Source organism: Cyprinus carpio, chromosome A5 (genome assembly GCF_018340385.1).
Source record: "Cyprinus carpio isolate SPL01 chromosome A5, ASM1834038v1, whole genome shotgun sequence".
Taxonomy (NCBI): domain Eukaryota; kingdom Metazoa; phylum Chordata; class Actinopteri; order Cypriniformes; family Cyprinidae; genus Cyprinus; species Cyprinus carpio.
Genome location: NC_056576.1, coordinates 15,500,751 through 15,520,341, shown reverse-complemented (window position 1 = coordinate 15,520,341; position 19,591 = coordinate 15,500,751). Strand labels below are relative to the sequence as shown.

Genomic DNA, 19,591 nt, shown 5'->3' with positions numbered 1-19,591 from the left:
GGCACTTGTGTAGAAATGCTGTAAAGTGAGGATGTTTTCAAAAATAATGTCATAAATAGATGATATTTTTCAGTTAACATCTATTAACTAAATCAAATCAATGTTTGGTGTGACCACCCTTCGTATGTAAGACAGCTTTTGCTCTTGGTACACTTGTGTATAGTTTTTCAGGTAGCTTTGCAGGTAGGGTTCTTCAAGCATCTTGGAGACGTTGCCACAGTTCTTCTTGATTAAGTCTTTCTCCTTTTTTTCTGTTTCTTCATGTCATTCCAGATGGACTGGATGATGGTGAGATCAGATCTCTGTGTGGAGCACTGGCTGTTGTCAGTCTCCTTGTGCAAACAAAAATCTCACTGGATTAATACAATTAGTGGCAAAAGGAATGTTTGGAAATGTAAACTGATATTTTCCTACCGACATACTGTACAGACACACAAACACACACACACACACAAATATAAATACACACACTTTTAAACATAAATATATGTAATGTAAATATATAAATATGTACATTGTATACAATATAATAAATTAATTAAATATAATATATAATTAGAAATATAATTATACATTTAACACATTTTTCTTTATTAAATTGGCTGGGAAAAAGTCTGACAGACTGGTGCTTTTTTCATGTGGTTATTTTTAGGCTTCTGGTAACTTACGGTTTGATGTTTCTCAGGTTTAAACCAACGAACATTAAAGTTACTAGTCTATATCATTAACCACATCACCACAGTAAGTTCTAGATGTTTTGCAGATTGCTTGTTCTCTGCTAAAGCATTGCATGGGAACCCAGGCCTCTCTCTCTGTCACACACTGTGCCACCATCATGCCTCTCCCATGTCTGTTTACTCAGCCCCAGTGTCTTGTTTGTTTGGTGATGTTTCTTTTCTTCTTGCTTGTTAGGTGGACTGTCCTCCTGTATCTCTCTGTTTATATGGACACTAGCGAAAAAAAAAATTAAAACAGTTTAGAGATTAGAATGATAGTGCCACAACAATCCTGTCAGTAAACATAGAGGACAGAACCGGAGACTGTGTTTGTTTGTGCATGTGTTCGTGTCCTGGAGGATAACGGCTGACGACACAGGATTAGTGGGAATAGCCCCATACAGCTCTCTCAGATTGCATGGGCTCTCCTATATCCAGCTCGGGCGTATTCTTCCTCTCTCTGCAATGTCAGAACGACTAATAAAGAAATGATCAGGATTGTTTATTTGCATGTAACATAGAGAACAAGAGTGAGATGAGTGGGCAAGGTCCCAGAGCATATATATGGGTAAAAGTCCATGTACAAAGCAGTTATTTGTTTATGCTTTTCACTTTTTGTTGGGAATAACGGTAATTGGCTGGCGGCCAACCAGTAAGGCCATAGGAAAGAGGGAAAGGTGCATATGTGACACTTTTGCAGGGTCTTCCGTGGCAACAGCACTGGATAAAGAGCCCTCTGCCCCTGGATCTCATGATTAATGACACTGGCCTGCTGGATGCTGGCGGACAGCATTGCAGCATTGTGTTTGCTTTTGTTTCATTAGTTCACTGAGAAAATGACAGGTTTTCAGACTGTCAACTGAAATACACAAACAGTCCAGCCCGGCTCGGATGGTCATGGCAGCTCGGGAGAGAGCGGAAGAACAATTATCCATTGGGGAAAATGATAGTGACGTCTATGCCGGAATAGATTTTTGTGTTTTCAGCTGTGTAGAAATATTTTTACAATAGGGCTGCTGTTGAGAGATGATATTCTGTATGTAAACAGCTTGCTGAATGTGCTTGACTGAGAAATACTCTCATACACACTGAAGCTGTTGGAACTGCCTCAGATTGATAGACTAACTGTGCTCTGCATTTTTTAAGAGACATTATCCCACCGTTGGCCGCAAGGATCGATTAAGAGCTTCAGTGCAAGTTCAATGCTCCCTCTCTCCCCCTTACTTTCCCATTACTTCCTTCAGTTCACACTTGTCCTTGTTAAAGCCTTCAGGCTACACTGACGGTTATGCGTTGACTGTTTTGTGCCCCCCTGATAAGGTAAGAGGCCCTGAAGAGGTCATGTCCCTTAAATCCCGCCCCTGTCCTCTTTCCTCATAGCATCTGCAATATTGTGCTGTACTAAAACGTATCACATGGCCTCCAGATGAGAGGCGAATTGTGCCACTTTCTGGTCTGTTACATCTGCAGCTTTCTTTAGGATGTTTATCTAATGATGTTCTCTAATGGAAAGGTTGGGTTTGGGAGTATTGGTCTTGAGCTCTTGGCAAAGGTCTTTTCATATGTACTGGACCAGTTTAAGCATCATTCAGTTCTGTCACTTTTTATCAGAAATGAAATGGCGAAGATGGTCTCTGCTCAGTGAATAAGTAGCTTGCTGGTTCTTCATCATGCCATCTGTCTATGATGGTCCTGAGGGATTAATGATGTCTTCTGACAGCTCTTCAGCGTGTGCTAGTCACAACATACAGGCATGCCAGATTAGCGCTAACAGTTTTTCTTCTGTTTTTGGGAGTCTCATGCGCTACAGCATTTTATCATTGTTTTGATGTTACTGCAAGCATGCTCAGATGAATTCAGAATGTGTTTACATTCTGGTTAGCAAAAACACAAATAATTCAGAGAAAGAAATTTGGTACATTTTATATTAAGTTTAGTAAAAAAAAAAATATATATATATATATATAAATTTAGATTGTAAGATAATAAATATGTGTTTTACTGGGAAAGTTAACTTGTTAATAATCATGCAGTAAATGGACAGATCATATTTCACAAGATCAACCATCATAAACCAATATTTACTTCCATGTGTTAAACTCTCCTTTATTGTGACATACACATCTTCAGGAATAGTTTGTAGTTGTGTTGTGTAACTTTCTGTAGTGTTTCTACTTCCCACTATATCTTTTAGCTGCTTGCTGGAGTTGTAAAGTTAACATTGTATCTAAATATATATAAATATATATGTGTGTGTGTGTGTGTGTGTGTGTGTGTATACATACTGTGGGTATAGAAAAGTACCCCCCCCCCCCTTAAAATAATCACATTTTGTTGCTTTGCAGCCTGAAATGAAGACAGACAGTTTTTGTTTTATCCAGCTGTATTTACTCAGTACAACTTATAACTTCCAAGTGAAAGATTGAAAGATAATGGCCTAGGCTAATTTAGGGAGTCCATAGACCATGATAGAAAATCAGTGTATAACTCCAACCTGGCATAAAAAATGAATAAATCCTACGATTGCTGATTACTTCACATTATCCCACATTAGCTGTACATTCCTACCATAACTTCAAATGTTAGTCTATTGGATCTTATTTCTCTTAATTCTATCATCTGATTAACCAACAGCTCTAACATTAACTTATACATACAGTAAATACAGTAAATTTTGTTCATGAAACCTAAAATTTCAACTTACTTCAAACAGGGCTGCCAACTTTTGAGTTCAGCGTTTTTCTAAAATTTTTTCTTAAAGAAACTATGCAGGGAACCTTATTGTTAAGGTTAAAAGTAACAATTGATTTGTATACAAGTTCATAATAGTCATCATACAAGTACAAATTTAATAAATGTAATTTTTGCAAAATTCTCTCGCTAGTTTATGGACAATGAATGGATTTTCTGATAATGCTTTTAAGCTGCTGTCTTTCTGTGGTTGAAACACTCATTGAGTGATTACATAAGACACTATACATTCAGTTAGTTGTAGTATATCTTTCAACATAGCCTCAGATGTTTATTCATGCTTATTTTATGCTTATTAGAATGCACTTCGCTTGAAAAGAGGCCAAGTGGGAGTGCACATGAACTGTCATACCACTAAAGAGCTCCAAAACTGTATTAATCCTTTGAAATTCTTAATAAAACTAACAGAATTTGAATGCTGAGACTTTGTTTCCATGTCATTCATTTCTGCTGTAAATGTTTGAGCCGTTTGTTCACACTTGGGTTCAGAAGGAACAATGGTGCAAGGCACAGCGTTGACGCAAGGTTGTTTAATGAACCTTGACTAGATATGCACCTCTGACCGATGTTGCCAGGCTAACTGCCACTCTCTTATTTGTTCTTTCAGCAGGCTTTTTCATTAGCCTTTTTATTACCATTGCTCATACTTTAAATATTAAACTTCAGCTCGGGTTGTTGCTGTAGATGTGATGCCATCTCCAAGCAGGCGGCTTGTTGAGTTATTGACTATTATTTAACCTAGCAGATGATAAAATGGGCAAAAATACTTGGGGGTGGGATCTTTTGGCTTGGGGCTAGTAGGTGACCACCCAGAACTCCTTAGCATCATGGTAGTGACTTTAGCATGGACAAGCATCATAAATCTAGTACTATTTCATTCTTTTGTTTTGTGTCATCCCTTCTGCATTTGATTTCTTTTGTTAATGGCCTCTGAGGTGAAACATTATTTTTTCCCTTGTTTGTATGAAAAAAGGGGGCATAAAAACGTTAATCTCTGCTTCCAGCCATGGATGACGTATCTCGCATAGAAAAGACACTGAGGAAAAACCTTGAGACGAAATCAAATCAGTGCCATGTATAACAAGCCTTCTCTTACCAGGACAGAGAGCCCCTTCCACCTCACTATATGAGGTTTAAGTTTCTCCACTTGATTGTTTAGGACCTTCAAATGACATTATAGCCGTTTTTCTTTGAACCTATTGTTTGTGGTAACCCACAGCCGGGCAAGCCAATCCAGTCTACTCGCTTGGCTGTCCAAAATTAAAGGTTGAGAATGTGCTTTGTGTGTGCATCTGGAGTTTATGTGGGGATGGAGAAGGGCTTGAGTAAGGATTTAGTGTGGATTTGTCAAGCACGGAGTTCAAGAGGCAAACAGCAATATTTTTCTTCAAAATGCGGCATGAGCAAGATCGAGGCCATGCTGAAGTTCTCAGAGTTTAAAAAAAGTACAGTGCACAGACTTTCACTTTGTCTCTATCATGCTGTAGCACAGCAAGATTTAATCCCGTAAATTCGCTCTCAGACACTACTTCTACATCTGCTCTCGCTGCTTTAGAACAGAAAAACCTACAGTAGGTGAGCCATATTGGTTTGCATTACCAAAGTCTTAAAGAGTTTAATCCATTCTTCTCCTGCACCTCCACCTCCTGCTTAAACAGAGACCCATATTAAACCAACTGTTCTGTTGGAGGCCATTTGGAGCTAATTGAAGCCATAAACTCTGGAAATGCCAGTGCAGAGGGACAGTGTAAATGACCTCTTGTGCACGTTGTGCCCTGCATTGGTTTCGCTTGGCTTGGTTCCATGAGTCACAAAAGGTGCTCTTTCTTCATGTTCTTTCTTCAGTCAAACACACAGTAGGCTATATATGAAGAGTTTGGTTCCAAAATGCAATAAATCCATTTTGATCAATTCGAGTAAAAATGTGTTTATTTTTACCAAGAAAGTGGGAAGATGAAAACCACTATTTTCTGTTTCAAACTTTCACATAGCATCTTTAGGTTATAATAACATTTAAAATTCAATACCAGATTTTGATTTTCAGTGATTTATTATAAAAATTTATATCCCCCCCCCCCCCAAAATGCAATAAATCCATGTTTTTTTGTTTTTGTTTGTTTGTTTGTTTGTTTTTCCATTGAATCAATATAAAAGTTATTTTTCGTATTGAAAATACACACATAGTAAGTTGACAGGCTCTGAACTTGGTCAATACCAATCTTATATACAGGAACTGGACTAAAAATACATTCATCTGTCATCGCTTCTAAAATGAATTCAACGGGTCATCTTGTTAATGCTATAAATTAATTACAACAATAAAAGAAAATTTCATCATGTACATACAGTACATGAACAACAACATCACATTAAACCACAGAAATTCCAAAATGATATTTCCCTTACATTCAACTAGTTACCAAAAGTGCTTTCATCTTTGCCATGTTACATTCATTAACAAAAACATTAATGGCAATAATAAAAACACACTGACAATCTACGCAGTATCGCGTTCATAATGGTGCGCTGTGATTGGTTGTTACCGTTTACAGTGCGTGTAATGGTGTTCTGTGATTGGTTGAGCGGCTATATTGCATTCTGCAAAGAAAGGAGTCTGGCGTTTGTCGCGGTTTGGAAAAAAGGGAGAAAACATGACCTAGTAACTCTGCGAATGTCGGATTTTGCGTAAAATTAAAAATGGATATACATATGGTAAAAAATGCTATATATATATTTTTTTTTACCATATATATATATATATATATGTGGTAAAAAAATATATAGCATTTATTATTATCAATGTTGAATAGAAGTTCTAAAAACAGCTTTTATTTGAAATAGAAATCTTAATGAAATAGAAATCTTATTAAAGACAAATGTCTTTTGATCTATTTCATATGAATATAGATCATTAAGTGTCCTTACTGAATAAAAGTATTAATGTCTTTTTTATTTTTTTTTATTATTTTTTAATATATGTATAAAAAAAATCAATGTAATGAATGTATTGCGTTTGGCTCTGTAATCAAAGTAGGAAATGGACCTTCCATTGAATATTGTCTGTTCCCGCATGGCTTTTTTGATTATGAACCTTTTCATCATCATGCTTTGGTCTGCTCAGTCCACTTCTGTGACAAAAAAAGCACTCTCTTCAGGTACATACTGTACTATATATTGATTGAAAGTAGAAATCCATTTTGAAGTATCTTGTTCAGAAATAAACATTAACATATACAGTATTCATGTGGAATAATCACTGATATATAAAGGACATATTATTCCTTTGATTAGGCTAAAGAGAGAGGAACCTCTTTGGAGCCACTAGAATAAATGTAAAGCTAATGAGAATGAATAATGGATGCAGAGTATTGTGCGCACACCTCTACCGCGGTACAGACAGTCCCAGCAGGCTTACTCTTTCCTACTGGAGGTTTGTGCTAAATGATTACTGCTGTCACAAACTGTCTTCTGATTGGTGCACCGTACTTGGCGTCTGGGAGATTTGCATTACATTCTAATCTGAGGTTAATGGTTATTTTCTAGTATAATTATACTGACCCACCTGATGTATGATATTTTGTTAACAAATACATAAATCTGTTATGCCCATGCCAGTATAGTTCTGTTTGTTGGTTTGTTTATTTATTTTTTTTATCATGATAATTGTAGTCAAAAGATCATCCGTATTGTAAATCACACAATAAGGCTGAATTATTTAAGTGTCACTAACAATTAGAAATGCTGTCAGTTAAAAATACAATGTGGATTACTTTCTTTTGATTGGTCACAAGAAATACTACTTGATATTCCTTCTGGCATTTTGGGTTACTATCTTTGCTATTGTGCTTGTCACCATTTACTTTCCTCTTTAACAGCATGTCAACCTACTCTGGATGTAGTTCTAAACCCCTTGAGGGTCAAACCATGACCTTTCAAATCATGACCTTTCATTGTGCCCATGAGCAAAATGTCCCTGTTATAATTGTACTGCATTGTTCTTATGAATGAGTCTGTTCTTTTAATGGAAGGATTACAAAAAAAATTTTGTCAGCTGAACCCCTTTGACAAAAAAATGCAGGGGATACTTCAAGAAAATATTTTAAATTAATATTTTACTGTAACAACACATATGCATGCACACAGTTCTCTGATGTTGGTGGTAACATAACATGCGGATAAACAAATAAAATATTTCATCTTTTTGTGAGTGTTTTTTAATTAAAAACTTTTAATTATTCATGTTAATTCTTATTTTTTTTTATTTAATTAACTATTAACTTTTCAGCAACTCACAAATCAGCTGCAGTTCCTTTAAAAACCCTTGTGGTTTGTGAATCCTAGTTTTGGAAGCCCTAATTCAATAAACTGCTCAAAAAGTAAAAAGTTACTAGTTTGAATTAGTCTGGCAAATCTTTTGCTGAATGAACTTTAAATTATTATAGAATCATTTAACTGATTGGTTATACTGTAAATGACAAAGTGGAAGACATATTTGCAGTTTTTTAAATAATAAACAGATTTGTTCAATTCTTCCATCCTCGTTATTTAGAAGAGTGAACTAATTTAAAACAGGGTTCAACTCATACTCTGCAGATGGTGGAATGTTATGCCATGCTAGACCTGCATATCTCTGCCTTTGTGTGTGTGTGTGTGTTGGGGTTGTACAAATATGGAGGCATTATGTTCTTTTACACTGGACCCACCACAACATTGCTTTTTGCCTATTTTTGGCCTGAAGTGTGTCAGCAGCCCCTGTTCAGTTATTCTCACTGATCTCCTCTAGTCTGAGTATAGGATAACACACAATCTCCCCTGCTAAGGTTCTTGCATAAGACTATTTTTAGCATCTGGTATGGTACGCATATTGAAGCTGGGGATGATATAAGCTTGCAGAGAATCCAATTTTTTGGTTTCTTGTCATGTTTCATGGAGATGAAGTGTATAGAAGCCAGCAGAGACATTACTGATATGGCCTGAAGTGTGAGGGGGTTATATCTCTTCTAAACAATTGATTATTCAGTGATTAACACATAGACAAAAAATTTCTTGGCAAATGCAGAATGCCCTTAGCTGTGAAAGCAATATGAAACACTTTTCCACCTGAGTTGCTTTCTATTATTGCACGTTAATGATTTGGAAAATACCCATTTTACTAACAGGATGTCGAATGTCAGACTGTGCAATGCTAAGAGACGTAAAATGAGGTCTGAATTGATTTTGCTGTGTGTTCTGTGTTGTACTATATACAGGAGTGTGGAAGCGCCTGTGGTGGAGTCATGAATGAAGAATCCCGTTTCTGAAGTAAAGTGATGGGAGCTATTTATAGTGAAATCCTGTGGGGTTGTGGTAGTCTTACATTTGAGTTAATTAAAATTCATCCATCTGAAAAACAGATAATGGATGCTTCTCCACTTGTCTATCAGCGCTTATGGCTAAGATAAGGAGTTACATTTGATTTCAGCATCGCTGCCAAACCTGGAGTGTTGAAATGATGAAGACAGGCTCACTGATGCAAGGCTCTTCCAGCAGCATCCCTCAAACAGATCACACGGGTCAGATAGTGCTCCAATGAAAGGAAAGATCCCTTTCATGCTTTCTGAGCCTTGAAGGTGAATACGGACTCTTTAACTCCTTCAGATTTTCATCAATGGTTTGATGAACACTTTTCTTGGTTTATTTCTTATTGAAATAGAAAGTTGGGTGAGGTAAAAAGGGTTTAGCTTTTTTTTTTTTTTTAATATATTGTTTTTAAAGGGGACATTGGATGCAAAATGGTGTTTGCATATACATGTCTTAGCAGTGTGTGGACACAACCACCCTACAATGATAAAAATCCATTCACTCTTTTTTTAATCCCCAAAAAACTAAGCAGTTTCAATTATAAAGCGGTTTTGATTTTCATGATGTCGTACTGCTCAGGCCCCGCCCACGACTGCTGAAAGACTGTCCCGTATTAGCATATTTCAGCCCTCAGCTGAAATTTTCTCCGCACTTGATGTTTTGTAGTTGGATGTAAAGGTGAGCATAAAAGTCTTTATTTTCTCCCGACATTAGAGTCACTGAGGACGCAGTGGATTAGTTTTGTTTTTGATGGTAACACCACCGGATACACAAAAAACAGAAAATAGCTCATTATCAATCAAAGAAACACACAACCAAACAAATACACATACAACAAAAATTTTCACCATGAACAGAGCTGTCAAAAGGGTGTTGATTTACACAACCATTGAGGAATTTTAACCAAAGTATGCTGCAGACATTTTAATGAAGACCCTAAAGAATCATACCAACTTGTGGAAAATGGGCATCTGATGTCTCTTTTCAAGAAAGAAAATATATATATATTTTTTTTAGCATTTTGCCTCCACTTTATTAGAGAATCTGTGGCATTAGCTACTAGTTGTAGTTATTATTCACATCCTTGTTGTGGCACCCATCTAAGCTTTACTATAGGTTGGATCTGAGTATCTGAATAATGTAGCTAAAGAAATATTAGAGAAGTTAAGTTAATATATATAAAAACTGGAAAATAATGATTTGCAACTTTCTATTGCTAGTTGGTGGGAGGTGGTATTAAGAGGAGAACATTTTATTTTCTATTATTTTCTGAATAATGAAGCTAAAGAAAGATTAAAGAAGTTAACTCTGTTTAGAGACCTGAGTCATTTTAATAAAGGAACTGAGGAAGGAACTAATATTATTCCTGTACCAGAATGGCTCAGAATAGATCTTGGTTCTTATGTGTTCCCAAGTGTTATTTCAAAGCACTTTAAAGGCCTTCTTTATGCAAAATAATCAGTCCTGGACCACAAGGCATCTACATATTTCATAGCTTAATCCATTTCTATGCCATTGATGTATGTTAAACTGAAAATAGACAGTATTTCCTTTATCTCCTAGAGGCAGGTACTCCACTCCTTTGGCACATTATTTCAAGCCCTTTCAGACCAGAGAGAGGCAGGCACCTTGTAGCCATATGGGGCAGGAATGCCACTGAAGAGCCTCTTAATCTTCTCAACATGGATTGAATTTGAGGGCCTTGTTTTCAGACACAAAGCAGGAGTCCAGTATGGCTTTCTGCATAGCTGTTGATGCTGCGCTTTTGGCTGCTGCTACTCATTGGGCTTCTTCAGTACATGGAGGCAGGGGGAAGGGAAGAGAGTGGAAAAATTGGTTCTGGCTCTCCTTAACAATAAGATGAGTGCATATACTGTAGATATTCCTCTCTTGCGTTTGAATGGGATTAAGACCAGCTACTGTATTGAGTTGCCTTTACAGAATTGATTTGAGTGCTGCCAATATTTCAAAGCCACCTTTATCCTTGGCTAAACAGACCTTTCCAGGCCTAATAGCATTTTCCTGGCTTGTTTGTAGGTTTTGCCAACATTATATATGTTGTGACAGCTCATTCAGTGCCTAATGCCTTGCTGTCAATAAAGTTACATTCCAGGGTTGCTGTTGTTCTGTTTGTGTTCTCCAGTGCAATTCTTTGATTATTTTTTAACAGCCTTTTATCACAATGCTCTTAGTGATTCTCAAACAGTATTGCTTTCAGAATCTTTTATTGCATGCTCGGTCAGTCATTGTCCTGTTTTTTCTCCCTCCATTTAAGCCCTGTTAGAGAGAAGGCTCCGTGAGAGAACCTTGACAGAATATTGGATTCATTCAGTATGATACCAATATGAAGTCTTTCAGTTTTTATTGCACTGTGTAGTTTTAGTTTCATCTTACAAAGCTCACAGATATTGTTTTTTGTTCTGCTAGAACAGGGGTCGGCAACCCGCGGCATCCCTCTGCAGTGGCTCCCTGTAGCATTGGGTGTACAATATGCGGGGGAGGTGTCCCCCTGACTTTTAATAAAAACTAAACTCTTCCCATGCACTTTTTCAAGTGTGTTGACGTAGAGGTTTTCAAGGGCCAATGTGAATAAATCTAAATTTAAATTTGGAAACCATTCCTTTTTGCACCTCCCTTTCTTCATGTGTTCAATACTTTTTCCCTGTGTCATTCCATTTTATTACACATAACTTAATTTCTGAACTTATTTGTTTTCTTTTCTTAGTATATATGGATTACTTGGGTTGTTACCGACATGTGGTGAAAATTTCAAGTCAACAGCACCTTTAGAAATATATTTAATGAGAAAAATTGTGATGTGTTCAATACTTATTTTACCCGCTGTACATAAATAAATATTATTAGTCCTATTATTATTATTATTATTATTATTATTATTATTATTATTATTATTATTACATTTGGCATTTCTGTCCCCCTCACTTCTCAAATGATTGCTACTCCCCTGCCCTGTAACATAACTGAATATAACACTTTAGTTATATGCAGTGTTATCTTTATTTGGGGATCAAATATTTTGTGGCTCCATGTGAATTTTATTCAGTGGGAAAGGGGCCAACATGGCTCTTTTGACGTTGAAGGTTGCAGACCCCTGTGCTAGAACAAACTTTGGCAGATCTCATTGGCACATCTCGAATGCCTGTCGACTGCAGATGGCCAAGGTTTATGAAACTTCCATGATCCATCTATATCATAACAAAGAACTGTTTTCTTTTGTCTATATAATTTCAGTCCATGATCCAAGTGAGTCCGAAATTTTATGCCATTGGATTTTGGCAGTGCTCCATGTCCGTGACCATCCCACTGAGTTGCCTGAAGCTTTTGGGAACATTCCAGCGATTAAGGGTCCTTCAGTAAACATTTACACTCCAGTCACTCTTAAATGCAGCCGCTGTGGTTGGACAAACATATTTCAAGTGTATCTCAGTCTCATTTTAGAGCCATGAAGACTGATATACTTCAAACTCTGGCTTGAGCTGTTTCCTCAGGGTCCCAGCCAACAATTTGCTGTATATGAAATGTTCACTATGGTGAAAGAGTTCAGGTAAGCTGCAGATCTGCTGAGAACTTAGTAGATTCTCTAACTGATAAAATATCAGTGTCTGGGAGGCTATAAAAACAAACGCATCTCATTTAGCTGTATTGACTGTTGGTATGCTTGCCAACCAGCTAGCCCCACGCAATCCGCATACTTTATACTTTAGAATTTAAAGTTTCAGCTTGAAGACAGGGAGTTATATTTTGTCAAATAATTAAAAAAAAAGGGAAATATTAAGATTAATTTTTTGCATGTTTTTTATTATTATTTTTAAGGTTAACATGCAAAGACAGCTATTTATTTCATTTTTTTACATTAGTATTTTTTAGAAAAAATTCCTAAGTTTCACATGCAAAGAGTTTTGTAAAAAATATTTGTGTAAATCATTTAAAAAAAAAATTACTTTCCAGGTTTAATATACAGAGACGGCCGTAAATGAGCCATACATAAATTTCAAAACATTGTTTGTTTGAGGAGCCTGACAAATCAACTTTAAATTAATTTTTAGACAGGTTGTACACAAGGGTGAATGAAATAAACCTACATATAGATATAAATAAAAATATTGATATAAAAATATAATAAATAATAATACAATAATAATAATAATAATAATAATAATATATAAAAAATACAATACTGTGATCATAATCAAGTTGAGGTAGGCTGGGGTAGTTGTTCTTTGCAGCTTTTTGTGTTGTTACTTTTCTATACAATATGAGTTTTTGCCTGGTGGTTGATAAAATGAGTGAACAAAAAAAGCATTGCATTGAAGGAGGGACCTGAGATTTGGTCAACTCACTTTACTTAGACCTGTAAATAACAACCTAGCAATCCCCCAGAACACCTTAGCAACCACATTACAGTAGTAACTAAAACATTTCAGCAAACCCTAGAGCCTGCAATAGCTGCACCATAGTATTGGCAGTTTCAGCACAGGCAAGCACCACACATTTTCTTGGGGAAAAAAAAAAAAGTAACAATCTAGTTATTTTCATAATTTCGTTTAGTGCTTTTAGTGCCACAGAAATGACATGCTTCACCTTTAATAAGTGCTACTCAGGTCTACCTGACCAACCTTAACCTGTGTTACCCAAGCACTGCACAGCTCCTGTGTTGCTGTGGTGCTGTTACTATGACAGAGAGGTGTCCTTTCATGGCTGCTGGGGTGTGTGAAAGTCCTATGTTTAAAAGTGTCTAAGGTGTACAGAAGGACAGATGTTTGGAGAATGCTGGCACAGATTAAGACACGGTCTGGCAGACTGTGCCACTCAGGACATAACATCAATGTAATCATGTCAGTGCCAGTGCAGTGAGAGGGGACGGGCAGGACACACTCCACATGTCACTGTCTGTCTCATAGCAGGTGGACCTTTATGAGAAATCAGATTAGTTCTGCAGAGTTCACCACCCACAATCCCCACACATATGGTGCATATATAAACACTGTTGATGCGTCTCATGTGACTTAACTACCCAACGTGGCCCCACGTCAAGTGTTAGACATGAAGTGGCTCTTCTCTGTTACTTCGTACTTCGGCCTGTCACGTCTATGCTGACATATAGGTTTTTTGTTTGTAAGTTCACATTAACTGTCCTGAAGAGAAAATAAGAGTGTGAGAAAAATAATACAACAGGAAATGAGCTTGTGTGGTGGAAGAAGAACTCTTTGCATGTTTCGCTGTTGGAGTTTTTTAGTTACTGTAAGACATGATGAGAAACGCTGAGTGAAAGGTTTGAAGTGCTGTGTGTCTCACGTTAGTCTGCAGGGTTATAGCAACCTTCTTTACTTTGACCTCTTCCGTCTCTCATTTATAAAATCTTTTCTGTATTCTGTTCAGTGTGTGATGTTGTGTCCAGACCAGGTCAGAATTGTGTAGGCTGTACATTTCAAAGCAAATTAGAGAGAACCTCAGTCAGACCTGATTTGCACATAGATTGGATTGGTGGATTTAATTTGGACTCGAGCCCATTCAGGTTAAAGCAATAGTTCAGCCAAAAATGAAAAAGTCTGTCATCATTTACACATCCTCATGTTATTTTAATGCTGTATGAATTTCCAGATCTTTTTTGAATTTTATGGCTTTAATACAATGCCAGTAAAATGTATATAAAATATACAATTATTTAATTTTGCAAAGCATGTCTTTGATATCACACTTACTGTTTTTGGCATAATGGGTCTTCATACATGAAAAATAAAGCTGAATTTATATTTTAAGAATGGGGTCCCTTGCAACAAGATCATATTTATGGGTAATTGGCAAAAGCTGAAAGTAATCTATATCATTTATACTCTACTGTTAAAAAGATTATTTTAGATTGTTACTTTAAATTTTATTCAGAAATAATGCATTAAATTGATAAAAAGTGACAGTACAGGCTTTTACATTTTCAAAAATTCTGTTTAAAAATGCTGTTCTTTTGAACCTTCTATTTCTATAAGAATCCAGAAAGAAAGAAAAAATCCCAGTTTCCATTAAAATATTAATTTAATTGATAATGAACTGCTTTTAACATAAATTCAGCTTTGCCATCATAGGACTAAATTACATTTTGCCATTTCTGCCAAAACGTGTTACTGATCCACCAGACTGCTCTTACCTCATTCACTATTTAAAAACAACATGATGCATTACTTATGATTAAACTCTCTAACCACCTTCCTGAATTAGTCATCACATTTCAGAATGAACACAGATGTACAAATCTAGCCGTAGCTCATCAAAGCTGTTCAAATGTTTGTTGTGACTGTCCTATAGTGAGTCATTTTGTTTATAATTTACACTCTCATTAGAGTGAGATTAACTGACTTCCTCCCCAGCAGAGGTGGAGCTCAATTCCTGGCAGTTAGGACAGGAACGCTTTGAGAGCTCCTTAGCATTTCCTTCCTGGACTTATATGGTGCTTCAATGTTTCAATGCTTATAATCGATGTTGAAAACAATTCTTTCAATCTGCTTAATATTTTTGTTGGAACTGTGATAGTTTTTTTCCCCCCCTGGATTATTTGGTGAATAAAACAGCCGTTTTTAACAATATAAAGTCTTTACTGTCGATGCAATGCATTATTGCTGAATAAAAATAAGAATGTCTTTCAAAAAAAAAAAAAATCGAACTGATCTCACACTTGGTGTAAGCAGATTATTTCTGCTTAGACTATTTTGGTTGAGTGTGTGGCAATTTATTGGTGTTATTGCATTAATGATTGATACTTAGTGCTACTGCTTTTAAAGCTCAGATTTGGAAGTTTATTAAAAGGAGAATCAGATGTTTGATGTTTTATTGTTACTTGGCAGATGAATGGAGAGGTGTTCAAGTGAACACGCAAGTTTTGGCAGCTGTATGGTTGAACTGTTTGGGTCACACTTCCAGGAATCCAGCTGTAATTAGATGAAGCATGCTGGATGTCTCTGGACATGACACAAACGTGGATGTATGCACAGATACACTGACACAAACAAGCCGTCTTTCTCAGTAATGCCATTTCCTTCCTGTAGTAATGAGGGTTTGATCTGGCTGGCTGTGGGCAGCTGTGATATCTCTTGGAGATCTGCTTGTCGGAAAATCAGATGATGGCTGTTCTGACCCTAAAAATAATTAAAATCAGATTAAGTTGCTTGCACAACGAGTTTATCAAAGATATTTATTATTTTCACGCAGACAGCATATTATGTCTAGACTATTAAGTTCCAATTAACAATTAAATGCTAAAATAAAAACTATATATAAATTAGTAATTAAATCAGTTAATCATGTTTAATTTAATGAAAGTTTTCTTGTCTGACTGTAGGTTTATTCAATGATTTTATTTTTTATTTTTTTTTATATATATTTTTTTCACACTTAATGACACTTAATTACTACATGAGGAAAAGCTCCATAAGATATTTAGAGACTGCATGACTAGACCAGCATAACTGGCCTGTCTCACCTCAGATTTGGTTTTGTTTTTACAAAAATGATCCACACCTCAGACTAAACCTAATCTCATACACACAACCCATGCTACATAAATAAATTATATTTTACCTGTAAATTAAATTATCTGAGCCTAAAATAAATTTTAAAACGATCATTTATTATGAAACTAGATTAAGTGATACTTTAATAAAGACTGTGTTTTACAGGTCACGGTTTGTGCAACACTCGACAGAGACTCGTTGATTGTTATAAAAGCAAGTCACGCACAATAATGCCCTTTGTTTTTGCGTAATGAAAGCATTCTTTCTCCATAGTGAGTAGGGGAATGAATTAGCTACGCTTCAGCTATTGGTTTATTATCCACAAGCTATTTTGTTGTGTGCCATTAATCTATGATTAGAAATTTAAACAGGCAATTAGGAGGCAATATTCTGGAAATCAAAATCCAATCTGCCACTAATCAAACACACCTTCGTAGTAGGCCGCTGAAATTGAATGGCAGTGGGTTGGAATACAGTAGAACTAATGATGCCCCAATATAACTCTTTCTTTTTTATTCTCTTTTCTCTCTATGTGTTTCTCTTTATCAAAAGTGACCGTAAAGACATTTATAAATAAATGCTGATTTTTAAACTTTCATCTAAGAAATAAAATAAAATGAAATATGTAACTTTCCATAAAAATATTAAGCAGTGCAGCTGTTTGCAGCATTGAAAATAACATAAAATGTTTCTTGAGCATTTCAAGGATCATGTGACACTGAAGACTGACGTAATGAAATAAAATTCAGCTTTGCCATCACAGAAAAAAATTACATTTTAAAACAGAAGTAAATAGTAATATTAAATATTAAATAGTAATATTAAATAGTAATATTTCTTAATACTGTATTTTCGATCAAATACATTTAGCTTTGGTGATAGAATTTTGTTCTATATTTATTACAGTTTTTAAACAGTTTATTTCAGAGAGCGCAAGTTACATTGACTTTAAGTCATTTACATTTATCAGTTTATTAGAAATAATCATTGTTTAATAAACACACATTGGTTTGCTGAAAAATACCTCAAATATCTTGTATCATAATATATAAGCAACAATAGCTGTTGATGTGGAGCTTTTCTTCTCCACTGCCTCCCAAAGCCCCAAGGATCAGATCCAGTTTCTTCATGTAGCTTGTGCTTTTAGGGCTCATATGGATCCTGAGAGAATATTGCTTACAGATGGGCCTTTCACATGAGGTATGAATATCCACATCTCGGCAGCACATACAAGACCGGGTGGGTTTCTAATGGATAGTCCGGCTGCTCCTAGACTTCACAGCACCGTCTCTATGACGCCGTAACGTGCAGAAGGTTGATCACTCTCCCAGACATCTTTCTTGATCACTTCAGCCGTGCACCGCATGCATACATGGAACAGCACTGCAATACATTAGTTAATAGGCCATGAAATGCCAGTTGCTTTTAACATTTGTGAAGTGTATTTCAGGGGCTGAGAGGCTGTTGACAAGCGTAAGTAATGTTTTAGCGATGAGATGGATGACTATAAGACCGGTTCACATGGTTATTCGTTATAAATCTTTGTATGTGGTGCATTAGACTTCATAAATATGGAATCGTGAAAAATATAACCATCTTAAACAGGTCAAGGCAGAGCAGGATAGATTGCATTGAGCCCGGAGCTCTGTGTGTATGCGTCTCTCATGCACTGTGCCTTAAGTCACTGGATATATTACACAGCCTTCATCTGACTGCACAATACAAGCCGTGCTGTAAATCAAGGGTTTCCATGACAGCATGTCCTTCCTTTTCCTGAAGCATGTGTTAGAGAGGCGCTCGCTCACTGGTGTGACTTTATGTGGCCGCTCACTCACACACATGCAATCAGAAAGTCTATCGCTGATTTAATCACTTCTGAGTGACTGCGCAATAAGAAGAGATAAGGATGTGATAGACAGAACGTGTGAACTGAGCAATCACTCATCCCAGGCTGTTAAAGTGTCCGTGACTGCCCACCGTCGCTTTCAAGCCCTCTGTGTGACTGTCTTTCAGGCAGGCTGGTCCCCAGGCCTGATATTTGATCTGTTAACAGCTGGACCTTCAGTGGTAGAAGCAGCAAACAGGACAGGAGGAGCAAGTGTAGTGACAAGGGGAAGTCAAACACATGTCTTTCCTGCCCTGCACATGGCCACAGCCTGGAGACCCTGCATGAACTGATCACTTGGCAAAGGCTCCCAGCGCCTCTCCCTGGAGAGACCACATTGCTGACTCGCAGCCAGAAAACAGTATTTGTGGTACGTGCTGTTGTTGATGTACATCCATATGGGCTTTCGCCCTATAAAAACCTTGGATAGCAATAGCCTGAAGTTGCTTGACCCATTTCATGCAGTGACACTGTGCATTACTCCCTCATTTTCGCATTCAAACAAATCCAACAGGGCCATTGTAGACATCTGTAGTCTGATGTCATGCAAGATTTTATTCCACTTGGATTGCAGAGTGATTCTATCAGTTTAATTTAATTGTATTAATTTTATGTCATATATTATACATGGTAGGATGCCACAATTATGTAATCATTCAAAGCAGAAATTAATCGTTCAGAGTTCGCTCATGTTATTCTGCATGCTTAAGATGCGTTTTTTCTTCTTCTACAGGTTATGTTAAAGGTTTTTACATTGTTTTAATTTTAGTTTTAGTATAACATTGTAATACCATGCATATTTTTACATTTCACATTTAAGGCTTAATACTACAGAAAAGCAATACAAGTTTTTCCAGTTAGAGTGTTTTTGTTTATTTTTATTTCTTAAAATATGGCATGCAGTTGCTTAAAACAATGAAATAAACATCTTTCAGTGTAAATTGTGGTAATCATAATTAATAATCGCAATTACTATTTCAAGGGAATAATCAACAATTATGATTTTTGCTTGTAATCGTGCAGCCCTAATACATGGTCAAATTATACATTTGTCTTTCTGTTGTAGATTATCATTCCAAGTGATTATCATGTTATTTTATCATATGTTAGCTGATTAGCCTGCTAATTTGAAAATCTGTTTTTGATTATCTGTTTTGACCTAAATCCAGCATATTTAGGTAGTTAGTTAATTAGTTGGTTCATTTATAAATATAAAATATATTTTTTACATTTTATTTAATTGTATTTAATTTTAGCCTGCAGTCCTATAGTTTTTAACAGGCTTCACCTATAACAAACTCCTTTTGTTGTTCTGGTACTTCTGGAAGGGTTTAGGTTTCTCATTTTGTTTTGTTTTTTCCTTTGCTTCCTTCTTA

At 36.2% G+C, this 19,591-nt stretch overlaps 1 protein-coding gene across 13 annotated transcripts in view; it reads left to right on the top strand.

The window, feature by feature from the left end:
• The window catches only part of LOC109083416 (armadillo repeat protein deleted in velo-cardio-facial syndrome homolog), a 115,550-nt gene that overhangs the window by 22,162 nt on the left and 73,797 nt on the right, over positions 1-19,591 (top strand). Inside the window, exon 1 of one of the 13 annotated variants that reach the window (XM_042754984.1) lies at positions 17,870-18,585. The exons of the other annotated variants lie outside the window; for them this stretch is intronic. The gene's annotated coding sequence lies outside the window, so the exon portion shown is untranslated. Of the gene's footprint in view, positions 1-17,869; positions 18,586-19,591 lie in introns of those variants that run through there. 13 annotated transcript variants of the gene reach the window in all.